The following is a 14,035-nucleotide window of genomic DNA, read 5'->3' on the forward strand; positions in this document are numbered from 1 at the left end:
TGAGGACTTTTATTAAGGATAGGAGTTGACGGGTGTGTTCATTGGCTGAGTTGATGTGTAGGTGAAGGATTAGGTGGTTGAGGGCAATGGATTGTTCAATTTGGAACTGGTATAGGGACTGTTGGAAAGAAGGGTTGCAGCCAGAGAAGGGAACTTTAAGTGTGAGACCTTTGGGGGTAATGCCAAATGTCAGACAAGCCTGAGAAAATAAAATATGGGAGTGTAATCTGGCTAGGGCGAAGGCATATTTGCGGAGGGAATGTAAATAAAACTTAATGGGGTCGTTGTGGGGGTGTTGTGAGGGTGACATGGTATTAGAAGGTGGAAAGTGTAACATGAGGCTGAAATGAAAATGAAAATAAAAATATATGGGGAGAGATAACGGTGAACTAGATAGCAACTGGAGATCTGGTGTGAAAAAAGGCGAAAAAGTGTTGGTTAGAGCTGGGCTATGTTGATCCTGTGGTGAACTTGTGTAGGTAGGCAATGATGTGCATAAAGGTTAGGTGGTTGTGTTGCCGCCAAAACACGTTAAAGGGTGGAGAAATTCGGGAAAATTTCGAAAAAACTACGTGTAAATGTATTAAAAGGAGTGGTTTTGTGGTGGCAGATTATGAAAATGAGGCTAACAATTGTCTGACGAAGAAATAATGACGTTAAAACCTGTGGGAAGCGGCTAAAAATGATCAGTGATGTGAGAAAAACGGAAATGGAAATAAAGCAAAAGTTATTAGAATTAGCCGAAATGGTTGTTTAATAGGTGAAAGGAACTGTTTGTGAACTAGGAATGGTGGATTTTATAGCAGCGATAGTGTTGAAAGCGGAAAAAAAATTTTTTTTGGTTATGGTTTGGAAGTGGGTTACGTATTATTACGTATTATTGAGTATATATCGGCGGGATAAAATTGTATAGTAGATTACGGTAAAAGGGAGAAGGTGAATACAAAGTGAAACTACTGGCAAAAACAGAAAGAGAAAATAAGACGCAGACTATATATATATATATATATATATATATATATATATATATATATATATATAGTAAACAAAATATTTTGATTTATGTTCAATAGTGGTACAAAATATGAAGAAGAAGTGATGCAAAGAGACACTACGTTAAAGTGGTAACCATGTATTATAAAATGTTTGTAAATAATTGCTTTGTGTGAAATGTGTTTTTCACATTTAATCAAAAACCAGGGAAATGTATGTGACAAAAATACGATAGTGATGTGCTGGTGCTAAGGTAGTACAAAATACCATTATTAAATGAAAGGACACAAACTGCATTGCCTTTAAACAAAAAAGTAAACAAGCAGTTAACTTCAAAAGACTTTCATGAAACATGAATTTAAAAATGTTGAAAATTTGTTTTGAAAATTTGCATCAATTTAGTCAAGTAAGAAATAATTTTTCTGAAAGAAATTAAAAGATTAGGCTAGGTTAGTTGTAGATTGCCAAGTCAAGAGAGAGAAATGTGCAATTTTAGTTTACAAGAATGAGAAATTTTTTGAAAAATTTAAAATTTGAAGCCAGGATTGATCATCTGTATAGTCCTAAAATTTCTGGAAAAAAACATTATAATCATAGGGGGTGTGAGATGTGGCTCATTATATCGCTCCTGTCTAGAGCCTGTCTATCAGGAGAATGACTCATGAGTGCACAGTGACAATGGTCTGAAGTAGGTTCAGTTGAGTATGTAGTTCTAATTTTCATCTGCTAGAGGACAGTAGCGGACAGGAATAAACAGAAAGAAGTAGAATGTAGTTAAGAATTTTGGCCACACACACGAAAATTAAAAAGGCCTTTGGGGAAAAGGGGAGCAGCTGTGTGAGTGTCAAGAGCTCAGATGGAAAGCCAATCCTAATCAAAGAAGGGGAAGGTGGTAGGATTATATAGAGAGTCTGTACAGGGATTGAATTGATTTTGGTGGTGGGGGGGGGGGGGGGGGGGAGGCAGGGGGAAGAGACCAAACAGTGAGGTCATCAGTCTCATTGGGTTAGGGAAGGATGTATGCCATGCCCTGTCAAAGGAAGCACCCTGGCATTTGCTTGAAGTGATTTAGGGAAATCATGGAAAACCTAAATCAGGATTGCCGGACGCGGGATTGAACCGTCGTCCTCCAAAATGCGAGTCCAGTGTGCTAACCACTGCGCCACCTCGCTCGGTGGTCTGTGCAAGGTAGATGAACATGAAGCAGTATTACAGAAAGGAAGTGGACATATATGAAGATGAGAGAGGAAATATCGTACTGCTCTGGCAGAGCCCTGAAAGATCTAAATCAAAACAAACGCCAGGGGTAGGTGACATTCTGTCAGAACTACTGATCTGCCTGGGAGAACCAGCCATGACAAAACTCTTCCATCTTGTGTGCAAGATGTATGAGACAGGTGAAATACCCTCAGACTTCAAGAAAAATGTAGTAATTCCAATTCCAAAGAAAGCAGTTGTTGACAGGTGTGGAAATTACCACACTATCAATTTAATAGGTTATGGTTGCAAAATATTAACAAAATTTTTTTATGGAAGAATGGAAAAATCTGATCTTGGGGAAGATCAGTTTGGATTCTGGAGAAATGTAGAACATGTGAGACAATACTGACCCCTATGAGTCCTTAGAAGATAGGTTAAGGAAAGATAAACCTAAATTCATAGCATTTGTAGACTTAGGGAAAGCTTTTGATAGTGTTGACTGGGATACTCTCTTTGAAATTCTGAAGGTAGCAGGGATGAAATACAGGCGGCAAACAGCTATTTACAACTTATACAAAAAGCAGATGGCAGTTATAAGAGTTAAGGGGCATGAGACTGAGAAGGGTGCAGCAGTGATTGAGAAGGCAGTGAGGCAGTGTTGTAGCCTATCCCTGATTAAGTCTGTGCACTGATCAGTAAAAGAAACCAAAAAAAAATTTTGAATAGGAATTAGAGTTCAGGGAGAAGAAATAAAAACTTTGTGGCTTGCTGATAACATTTAATTCTGTGAGAGACAGCAAAGGACTTGCAAGAGCAGTTGAATGGAATGGGCACCGTCTTGAAAGGAGGATATAATATGAACATCAACAAAAGCAAAACAAGGATAATGGCACATAGTCGAATGAAATCAGGTGATGTTATGGGAATTAGATTAGAAAACAAGACACTAAAGTACTAGATGAATTTCGATATTTGGGCAGCAAAATAACTGATGATGGACGAAGTAGAGAGGATATAAAATGTAGATGGCAGCAGCAAACAAAGCATTTATGTAGAAGAGAAAGTTTTTAACATTGAGTATAGAGTTAAGTGTTACGAAGTGTTTTCTGAAGGTATTTGTCAGGAGTGTAGCTATGTATGGAAGTGAAACATGGACGATAAACAGTTTAGACAAAAAGAGATTAGAAGCTTTCAAAATGTGGTGCTATGGAAGAATGCTGAAAATTAGCTACAGTAGCCCACTACAACAGTACTGTAAGGTGCTTAAAATGTTATTGGGAAGGCAAAGAGTATGTGGTATGCAAGTAGAACTGCTAATTCACAGGATAAAATTAAAACTATATGATCAGTTGTGAAGGAAGTGTCTGGTCAGCAGCACAAGGTTGACGATATAAAGTCAGTTTGTTGTAAAAATATTTCTGTTACTGATAAATCAGACATATGTACAGTATTTACAATCATTTTCTGAGCATTGCTGGTGAATTAAATAAAAATTTAGTTTCTACAGGGAATCATATAACTCTCTTGGCAAAATCTTTCTGAGAATGATGTCTGAAATACTCCTCTGTGATACGGAAAAGGGGGATATTCAGTCAATAATTCAATCACTGAAGACCAAGGACTCTCATGGATATGATGGCGTGCCTAGCAGAATATTAAAGTACTGTGCCGCACATGTTAGCCCTGTATTTAGCCATATTTGTAATTTTTCCTTTAGGAATGGTCAGTTTCCTGAACGATTAAAATACTCAGTAGTAAAGCCACTTTATAAAAATGGAGAAAGGGATAATGTAAACAATTTTAGACCTATTTCTGTGTCATAAGTGTTTGATAAGGTTATTGAAAAGGCTGTGTATGTCACACGATTTGCCATCAAATGCACAGTTCAGCTTTAGAAGTCGTTTAACAACTGAAAATGCTACATTCTCCTATCTCTATGAGGTATTGGATGGGTTAAACAAAAGGTTTTGAATGCTAGGCATATGTTTTTGATTTAACTAAGGTGTCTGATTGTGTTGATCACAAAATATTGCTCCAGAAGTTAGACCATTATGGAATACGAGGAATTGCTCACAATTGGTTCACCTCTTATTTTAGCAACAGACAACAAAAGATCATTATTCACAGTGTTGAGAATGGCTGTGATGTGGGGCCTGAGTGGGGTATGGTCAACTGCAGGGTGCCCCAGGGATCCGTGTTGGGGCCACTCCTGTTCCTTATTTATATAAAAATGATATGCTCTCTAGTATTACGGGTAACTCTAAAATATTTCTATTTGCTGATGATACTAGCTTGGTAGTAAAGGATGTGATGTGTAGCATTGGTTCACTTTCAAATAGTGTAGTTCATGACATTAGTTCATGGCTTGTAGAAAATAAACTAACACTAAATCACAGTAAGGTTCGGTTTTTATAGCTTCTAACACACAATTCAACAAAACCTGCCATTTTAATTTCATAGAATGGGCATATGATTAGTGAAACTGAACAGTTCAAATTTCTAGGTGTTCAGATAGATAGTAAAATGTGGAAAACCCACATTCACTGCTGCCATTTTAACTATTCAAATGGTATCTGAAGTGAGTGAAAATTAGTCTACTTTGCTTATTTTGATTCGCTTATGTCCTATGGTATTATATTTTAGCATAACTCTTCCCATTCTAAAAGGATATTTTTGGCTCAGCGGTTTGGACAATAAGTGGTGTAAGTTCACGAACCTCTTGTGAACCCCTGTTCACAAGTCTGGGTATTTTGACATTGGCCTCTCAATATATACAATATTAGCTTGATCCCAAGAATAGGTAGATTCCACTCAGTTAATACTTGGCAGAAATCAAACCTGAATTTGGATCGGACTTCCTTAACTCTTGTGCAGAAAGGTGTGCATTATACTGCTGCATCCATTTTCAATAAGCTACCACTTGAATTCAAAAATCTTAGCAGTAATCCACACACTTTCAAATTGAAACTGAAGTGTTTCCTCATGGGTCACTCTTTCTATTCTGTTGAGGAGTTCCTTGAAAAATTAAGCTGATTCTTGTTGTATTGTTGATTACTTAAACCTACGACTTGACTTTTGTCGGGTTCATAAACATATTATTTTTATTTGTTATTGCTTTTATGTTGTAATTTCATGTACTGACACGTTCCATGACCTTGGAGATTTGCTCCTCAAATTGGTCCTACGGAAAGTTGTGTGTAAATACAACAATACCTATGTGAGGAAAATGACACTATACAACAAAGTATACGTGCAGTGATAGATGAACTCACTATTAAAAATTCCCACTTGGATAATATTATGATAGAATAACCTCATAACCACATAACTAATGAGGAAGTATTGAATAGGATTGGGGAGAAGAGAAGTTTGTGGCACAACTTGACCAGAAGAAGGGATCGGTTGGTAGGACATGTTCTGAGGCATCAAGGGATCACCAATTTAGTATTGGAGGGCAGCGTGGAGGGTAAAAATCGTAGAGGGAGACCAAGAGATGAATACACTAAGCAGATTCAGAAGGATGTAGGTTGCAGTAGGTACTGGGAGATGAAGAGGCTTGCACAGGATAGAGTAGCATGGAGAGCTGCATCAAACCAGTCTCAGGACTGAAGACCACAACAACAACAACCTCAGCTTTCTGTTTCCACCTACTTCAATGAAGCAGTACATGCAGAGTGTCATGTGGCAGGGACATCTGTGATGGGAGTACCCATTTCAACAGCTGCACCACATGCAGCCTAGGTTAGCATGGTGCTCCGTGTTCATGTTCCTTCAGCACTGACTGAGCATATTGCCCCTCCCACTGTGCATCTGTGAATGAAATTTACTCTCAGTGCTATATAAAATGATAAAAAACTAAACACCACCCAAACAGGCCATGAAGGACAATGGTACCGACCAGCTGCCGTGTCATCCTCAGCCCACAGGTGTCACTGGATGTGAATATCGAGAGGCAAGGCACACTCTTCTCCCGGCCATATGTCAGTTTATGAGACTAGAGCCGCTACTTCTCAATCAAGTAGCTCCTCAGTTTGCCTCACAAGGGCCGAGTGCACCCTGCTTGCCTTCCACGCTCAGCAGACCTATCCAAGCGTTAGCTCAGCCCTACAGTGCTTAACTTAGGTGATCTGACAGGAACCGATGTTACCACTGTGGCAAGGCCATTGGCTATATGAAACAATACTGTCCATAAAATTACCCACAGCCCAACACCACATGTGGAGAGTAGCACTGGACAAACTTCACACAGATAAAGCAGCTGATGAAGTGCTATTACGAACCAAAATCATGAGACCTTCCAATAATCCATAGCCTTCACCTATGAAACTGATGCTCAAGGAAGACAGCACAGTTAGGCTACGCAGCAACTTCCAGGTCTTGATCTCCCACATGATCCCAAACATGCAAGATTTTACCCACAGTTTAGCAGATGCCTCAGTGTTCAGCACACTGGATTGCAAAAAGGAATTTCAGCAGATCGCAATAAGTCAGAAGAACATTCAAATGACAGCCGTTATCACACCTATTGGACTATACGAATTTCTGTACATCTTACAGCCTGAAAATTGCAAGCCAGATGTGGCATAGTATTCTGTTCAAAGTTCCCTTCTGCTATGTGCATATTTGGATGACTTTCTAATTTTCTCTGGCTCAGGGGAAGATAATGTAGCACATCTCAAACAAGTTCTCATTTCTTAAGGGCTGTGGTGTCATTTTCAACGACAGTAACTTGAAGTTGTCTTCCTTAGCCATTTCGTCCATACCACTGGCACTAGACCTATAGCACAATGAACCGAGTTCCTTACACAACTACCTTGGCCTCAGGACTTCCATGAATTCCACCATTTTATCAGTATGATTAACAACTACTGTCAACACCATCCTAACACAGCTGTCATTCTGGTTCCACTGAATCTAGCAGGAAAGAACACAAATGAAAAGTGTAAGATCTAATGGATTCCATGAATGCAACACATTTTCAACCAAATTAAGGATTATTTTGCACTTACTATGACATTAGCATACCCACTACCTAATGCACTACTGATGGCTGTCTCAGATGCGAGTGACTTTGCCAGTGAAGAGGAGTTGCAGCAAGAAGTGGCAGGCAATCAATGACTCCTACACTTCATTTCTCACAAGCTGATAGATTCTCAGTGCAAGTGGTCAGGCTATGACAGAGAACTGTTGGTGGTGTATGAGGCAGTCTGCCAGTTTAAAGATAACACTGAGGGCAGGCCTCTCTTCAATTACACAGATCATCGGCCTTTGGCAGACACTATATGCAACCCTTCAAAAGTCCTCTGCCCCCCCCCCCCCCTCTCTTGCCCCCAACAATCCTGCTATGTGGACTACATAGCGTAATTCACAAGGAATGGACAATGCCTTACGCAGACTAGCTATCTGTCAAGAATAAACACCCTTTCTGTGTGTATCGACTATGACAAATTAGCGGAGGTGCAGCTGTATGACACACAAATCACAGATCTTCTTTGTGACACTACAACTAGTTCATGTATAGAACAATGTTCAACCTCTGTATCCACTGTGCAAGCATTTTGCAATCTTCCATGTAGTCAGATCTGACCTCTTGTGCCTACATCCATGAGAAAAATCATATTTGACCAATTACACAACCTGTCTTATTCCAGCATTTGCCCATCAACATGATGTATGGTCCAACATCAAATAAGACTGCCAAGTGTGGATGCAAATGTGTATGACTCATCAGCGCATCAATGTTCACCAACACGTAAAGGTGCCACTTTGTAGCTGTAGGATTCTGAAATGTTGATTTCAGCACATCCATCTCAATGTGGTACAGCCCCTCCAAGAGTCTGAGGGCTTTTGTTACATAATGCCCATAATTACCTGTTTGATGCACTCAGTGGAAGCTGTGCCCCTGAAGGTTATAAGGTGGAAATGATGGCAAGAGCATTTGTTGATATATATGGATATCCCACTTTGGCTGCCTGATCTCTATTACCACTGACCAAGGGTGTCAGTTCAGATCAACACCATTTAATGAAGTGTCTAACCTTTGCAGCATACAGCATTATTGCACAATGGATTAATGTAGTGTTGGTGCTGTAAACTTTAGGCTGCACTTACATGTAACTGTGGCCACTGGACTGTCATTACCTTGGGTACTGCTAGGCATACGCTCCAGTTACAAAGAAGATCTCCGCACCACCCTAGCACAGGTTCTGTTTGGCAAGCTGCTTGCTTGTCCCACATGCCCAAAAAACCACAAGAGACCGTTGAGCTCCTGGTAGTGTAAAATAAGTTAAACAGCACGCTGCAGGGTTTAGAATATCATCACCACAGATGCACAGTCCAGTGAAAATTTTTTTTCATAACACACTGGCAGACTGTGACTACAGCACGTCTCAGGATGATGCTGTCCATCTCACACTTTAGCTGTCTTACTCTAGCCCACACGAAGTCATCAAATGGGGTAACAATATTTCCAGTATGTTCCTCCATGGAAAGTATACTACCGTGGCTGTTAATCACCTTAAACCAACATAGATCCTGTGCTACATAGCTCATACGATGACATGGAGGCCACATAGAGTGACGGCAGCACGCAAGTCATTTCAAAACCTGATGACACATTGGCCACTCCAAACAATGACAACATGATTAGGGTAAAACTCAATGTACAGCAATTTCTGCCAGACGACATCCAAATCAAGCTGGTAGATAGCTTCCTCATAGTTGAAGGGAAGCATGAGGAATGCAAATTCAAGAACAACTTAATCACCAGACATTTCACTGGCAGATACAAACACCCCAGTAATGTAGATTCAGCTGCAATTACATCCAGTTTTTTTGACTGAGAGGTTTCTTTCCATTATGGCCCTAAAAGCATCACGATCATCTACTACCATTCTTATGGATGCTAATATTAACTGCTCTCTCCACCTCACTGCACCCACAAACTGACTCTGCTCCAGACCTAACTGTCACAGATCATTCCCGCTATGGTTGCCCATGTTGACCTCCACCACAGCTCAGCCAATACCAACTATATTCAATAAGGTGATGTAAACATTGTCATTCTCTCTCTCTCCTTGTTCACTGAGATACACTCCAGTCATGCCCTGCAGTGCTGATTCTTATTTCCCTTTGGTACAGCATTTTAGACAGAAGATGGGTAAGGTTATTGCACTCCCAAAATGAAGACCTTCCCACAAGACATTCATGTATTTCCCTTCTGCATTAATATGCTCTAACAATCCATCCTAGGATTTCATGCTTATAACATGATCTTTCCAAATGGTTTGTATTTTGCACCAAGCACACCACTCTGAAATCCCTATTCTTGGTGGAGACGCTGTGTTGACCAAGAAAATGTGGCAATGGTGCCATGATCTTGACGCAGAAATTTTTTCTGAGCAAGAGTGTGTCATGAAGCAAGCTGGGATCACTTCCTTTCTTATTGTGCCATCTGTCTCCTCAAATTCATTTTATTTTCATTTTTGCCTAAATACCATTAACATACATGAGTATAATCTGCATTTCCATAAAAGAGAAAGGTTGGCCCTCAGCCATAAGGAATATAGCACCAGGTCTAATTTTGTACATGGTTTTCTGTATGTAATTAATTTCCTAATTCATTTTGACCATTCCTAGCTAAAACTTTTGTTACAGTGTGAAATCAGCAATTGTTTAGTGACTTAAACGCTATTGTTGACTTATAAACAAATATAAATTCTGTACTAATTATAAACATTTGGAAGAAGACCTACTAGGATTCTTGAAGTATTTATTTGACCCTATTCAAAAACATGTTAGCAAAGCCAGCCCTTAATTAATTCCAAAATAAGTACCAGTTTGTCAAAAGCATTGTTTACATAACTATATCTGTTAATTTCATTATTTGAACAAATAATTCAGCCTAGCCTTTGTGATAGAACTATGGGAACGAGATATGATTATCAGTTGAATGCAATAACTATCCTCATTAAATTCCACATGGGGATATATTTCGTAGTTAATCATAAATGTGTACAAAGCTTGAGATACAGAACAGAACTAAAAACTACCATGGAGGCTCAGCATAGCAAAAAAGTCCAAAGATGGTGTTAATCGTGGTCGATATGACCTATCGACGCCACAGAAGAAACTGTAAAAAGAGGGAGTTTTTCTATAGATTCAGTTAATTGAATGAGCTATGTTTTAATTGTAATTTCTGTAAATTAAACATTGAACAATGTATAGTTTCAGTGTCTATTATTGTGAGGATATATAAATGCCTGATTTTTGGTCCCGAGGCAGTCAGTTCATGGCCGATTTTCAGGTGGGAAGTCTATATCAATTAGAGTAATGTGTCAACTGAACAGTGGAATGAGTGTGTGCTGAAACAATGACAGTGTCCAATTTATTTGAGAAATAGTGAACTGTGTAGTTAGGTATTTACTGCTCAGAGATGTTCAACAGCAAACTATTGTTGCAGTATGCTGATGTTTGCCTGCAAACTATTAATGAGGCTTATCAAAAGTTAAGCAATAGTGAACTGGCCATATAACTGTGTAATATTGGGGGTTGTGAACTGAAAGTAAAGAACTGTGGAACACAACTGTGCAACTGTTAGCTATATCAATTACAGCAGTCAATGTTGAACTTCCACTCCTCCATTTTTCAGCCAGTATAACATTGCAGTACGTCAACACTGAGGACCATCAATGAAGAATTAAAGCAGGCAAACATCACAAGTGGCTTGACACACCAGCATACAAGTTAGATTATGTCAGGTATCACAGCAATTCATGGCACATTTATTCTTTCATTCATTTCCAACAGAGTGCCACTTCTTCATCAGTCACAACTTAGTAAAGACCAATGTCTCACAATGCTCAGTTCAAAGACTTCTGGAAATGAAAGCATTGTTAGTTATAAAAAGCAAAGTTCAGATCTGGAATTCAACAAGGCAATACATAACACAGACAGAACAAATGTCTTGAACTGCTAATGGCACGGTGCTATGGAGTGCTATGCTGATGAGCTAGAATTTAAGTGTCATCTGAAAATAAACAAAAAAAAATTGGTCACCACTATAAATTTTTGTGGCTGGTTACAAAGCTTTTTTTTGTTGTTTTTAGCATGGAACGTACAGCCATGAATGCAATCTTGACAAACATGAGCACATGTGAAGTGGTTATCACAAACTTTGTCCTGAGCAGAGCATTAGTACCATAACCAAGGGCACCCATATGATAGTTTGTAGGGAGGGGGAGGGGGGAGGCTAGACCTTGGGGTTTGTGGTATTTTTAATATGTTTGAAGACAAATGGCAGCTTGTAAGAAGCCATACAATAATTCCTTTTCTGGCCCTTTTGAAAACGTGTAAAGTACTGACACCTAATTATTTTCTTGAAAGAAACACACCTGATTGCACCATATTTCTTTTGCTTTCCCTGGGAGCTGGGGGCAGGGGTGGCCCTGCCCTTGCCCCCACATATGGGCGCCCTCACCACAACCATTGACAGCGACAGATGTCATGGTGGGTGGCCATTTATTATCAGAACAGTATTACATCTGCTACTCTTGGTCCGTACAAACTCAGCAAATGGCAGAGATGTCACTATCAAGTCAATCAATTTTTGCTGTTAAGAACACATAAACTGTCAACTCACATTAATGTGACCATTGCTTGCATTCAACAGCAACATGCAATAGCCAATCACAGACTGCAGGTGGCAGCACTAGCAGTGGAGGGTATATAAGGGATGTGGAAAGTAGTGCAGTCATTCTCTTGTGGAAATGAAGCGATCTATCTGTTGCCCAAAAGAGCATGATCATTGGCTTTCAGGCCAAGGGTGTAAGAATTTCTGAAATAGTCAAGTCTGTAAACTGGTCACAAGCTGCTGCCATGGTTAAAGTAAATTGTTCATGGCAAAATGGTGCTACCCAAAACCGGCATTGAGGCAATTGTGGCACACCACAGGCCATAGATGAAAAGGGTGAACAGATGCTTTAGATATGTGTACATTCAAATAGATGTGCAATTGTTAAGCAACTCACTGCCCAGGTGAACCAAGGGGCTATCAACAATGTCTGCTCGATGACTGTTTAGTTAAAGTTGGTGTGTATGGACATCTGCAGGAAGCACCTGGTTCATGCATCTACGCTGACTGCTGTTCACTGGTGATGAAGGCTGGAATTTGCACACCAGTATCGCAACCGGACAACCACCGAGTGATGACAGGTGGCCTTTTCAAATGAATCATTTTTGATGCTCCATCAGACAGATGGGTGTTGGCGTGTATGGCGAGAAATGTCTGAAAGCAAACATCCTGCAACAATCATTGGAAAGGCCAAGGTTGGAGGGTATTCTCTGGGTGATTTCGTTATTCTGGAAGGTACGGTGGATCAACAGGAGTATGCATCTATCCTTCAAGACCATGTCCACCCCAACATGCAGTTTGTTTTTCCTCAGCATGCTGGCATCTACCAGTACAACACTGCAACGTGTCACACATCTTGTGGTGTACATGCATGCTTCAAAGAGCAGCAGGCTGAGTTTACCATACACTCCTGGGCACAAAAAATCCCCAGATTTAAACCCAATTGAGATTCTGTGAGACCACATCAACTGAGAAGCCTCGCATAGCTGCCCATGGCCCTGGAGCTGGCATGGCTTCACATCCCTGTCAGAGCCTTCCAGAAACTCATTGGCTCTTGTCCTGCACATCTCATAGCAGGCCATGCTGCACAAAATAGTTGTTGAGGCTTTTGACATGTGGCCAAATCAATGTGACTGTACAGTGTATAAAAGTATTTTTTTAAATGTATAGGCCTACTGGTTTTTTAAAGTTTTTGTAATCTGACATAAAGAAAGACTGAAAGCTGATGGAAATTGTGAGAAAGATAATGAACAATAAAGAAAATAGTTATCTGACAGTCAAACTGTTAACTACTGGCTTTGATATCAGAGAAGCTGTACCTGTCAGAAACTCCACAGCTTAGCAAGCTGCTGGAGAAGAAGCTAAATACCTCATCGTCTCAACTCCATTAGCTTTAGTAAGCAAGCTAGTGACAGAAGGTGTTCATTTACTGAATTCATCTTCAAAGAATGGGAAGAATGGTGCATTGTGTCATTTGTACTTGACCCATGTTTACCAAATTTATACTTACATCACACTACAATTGCATTATCATTAAGACCTCTAACTAAGTGAAATTCAGAGCTTTTATCTGAAGACTTGTGAGGGACAATGTCTTCACAGACGGACTGTTTCACTTTGTGTGAACTCTTCAGTAGGAAGGGAGCTTCAGCTGTTTGTTGGTCTTCAGTGGGTATCTGAAGTCCTACTAACTGCTCCTCTTGCAGAGAACCTCCAGCGACCACCTCTGCTGGCTGAATGTTGCTCTGCCTCCTCCACTGGATGCCAATACTAGCAGCTGTCAGAAACAGCACAGCAAACATGATGAAGCCTACAGCCCAGAACCTGCAACAAAGATAACAATTCAAAATGCTGTTATCAGTATTCTGTGTTGATTCAAAATTATGGAAAGGATAAAAGTAATCAGGAGATATACTTTGCTATCCCTGGCCAGTTGTTCATTGACCGTAACAGTACAGGGCTAAGTTTCACTAAACATATACAGACATGCTGCGTGAGGATCTCTAAACTCCGCAGTTTAAGGAACCTAGACTAATGCTCCAGATTAATATTCTGAGAACAAGGAAACCATAGCAGGTCTTAAGCTCACCATGCTGACAAGTTGGAATCATTGCCTGAGGGGATTATCAATTCGTGCTAACAAATATCATGGATACTTTTTTATGCTTGGAGTATCAATTGGCAATGTTCAGGTGCATGTATCGGTGGTAC

Source organism: Schistocerca americana, chromosome 2 (genome assembly GCF_021461395.2).
Source record: "Schistocerca americana isolate TAMUIC-IGC-003095 chromosome 2, iqSchAmer2.1, whole genome shotgun sequence".
Lineage (NCBI taxonomy): Eukaryota > Metazoa > Arthropoda > Insecta > Orthoptera > Acrididae > Schistocerca > Schistocerca americana.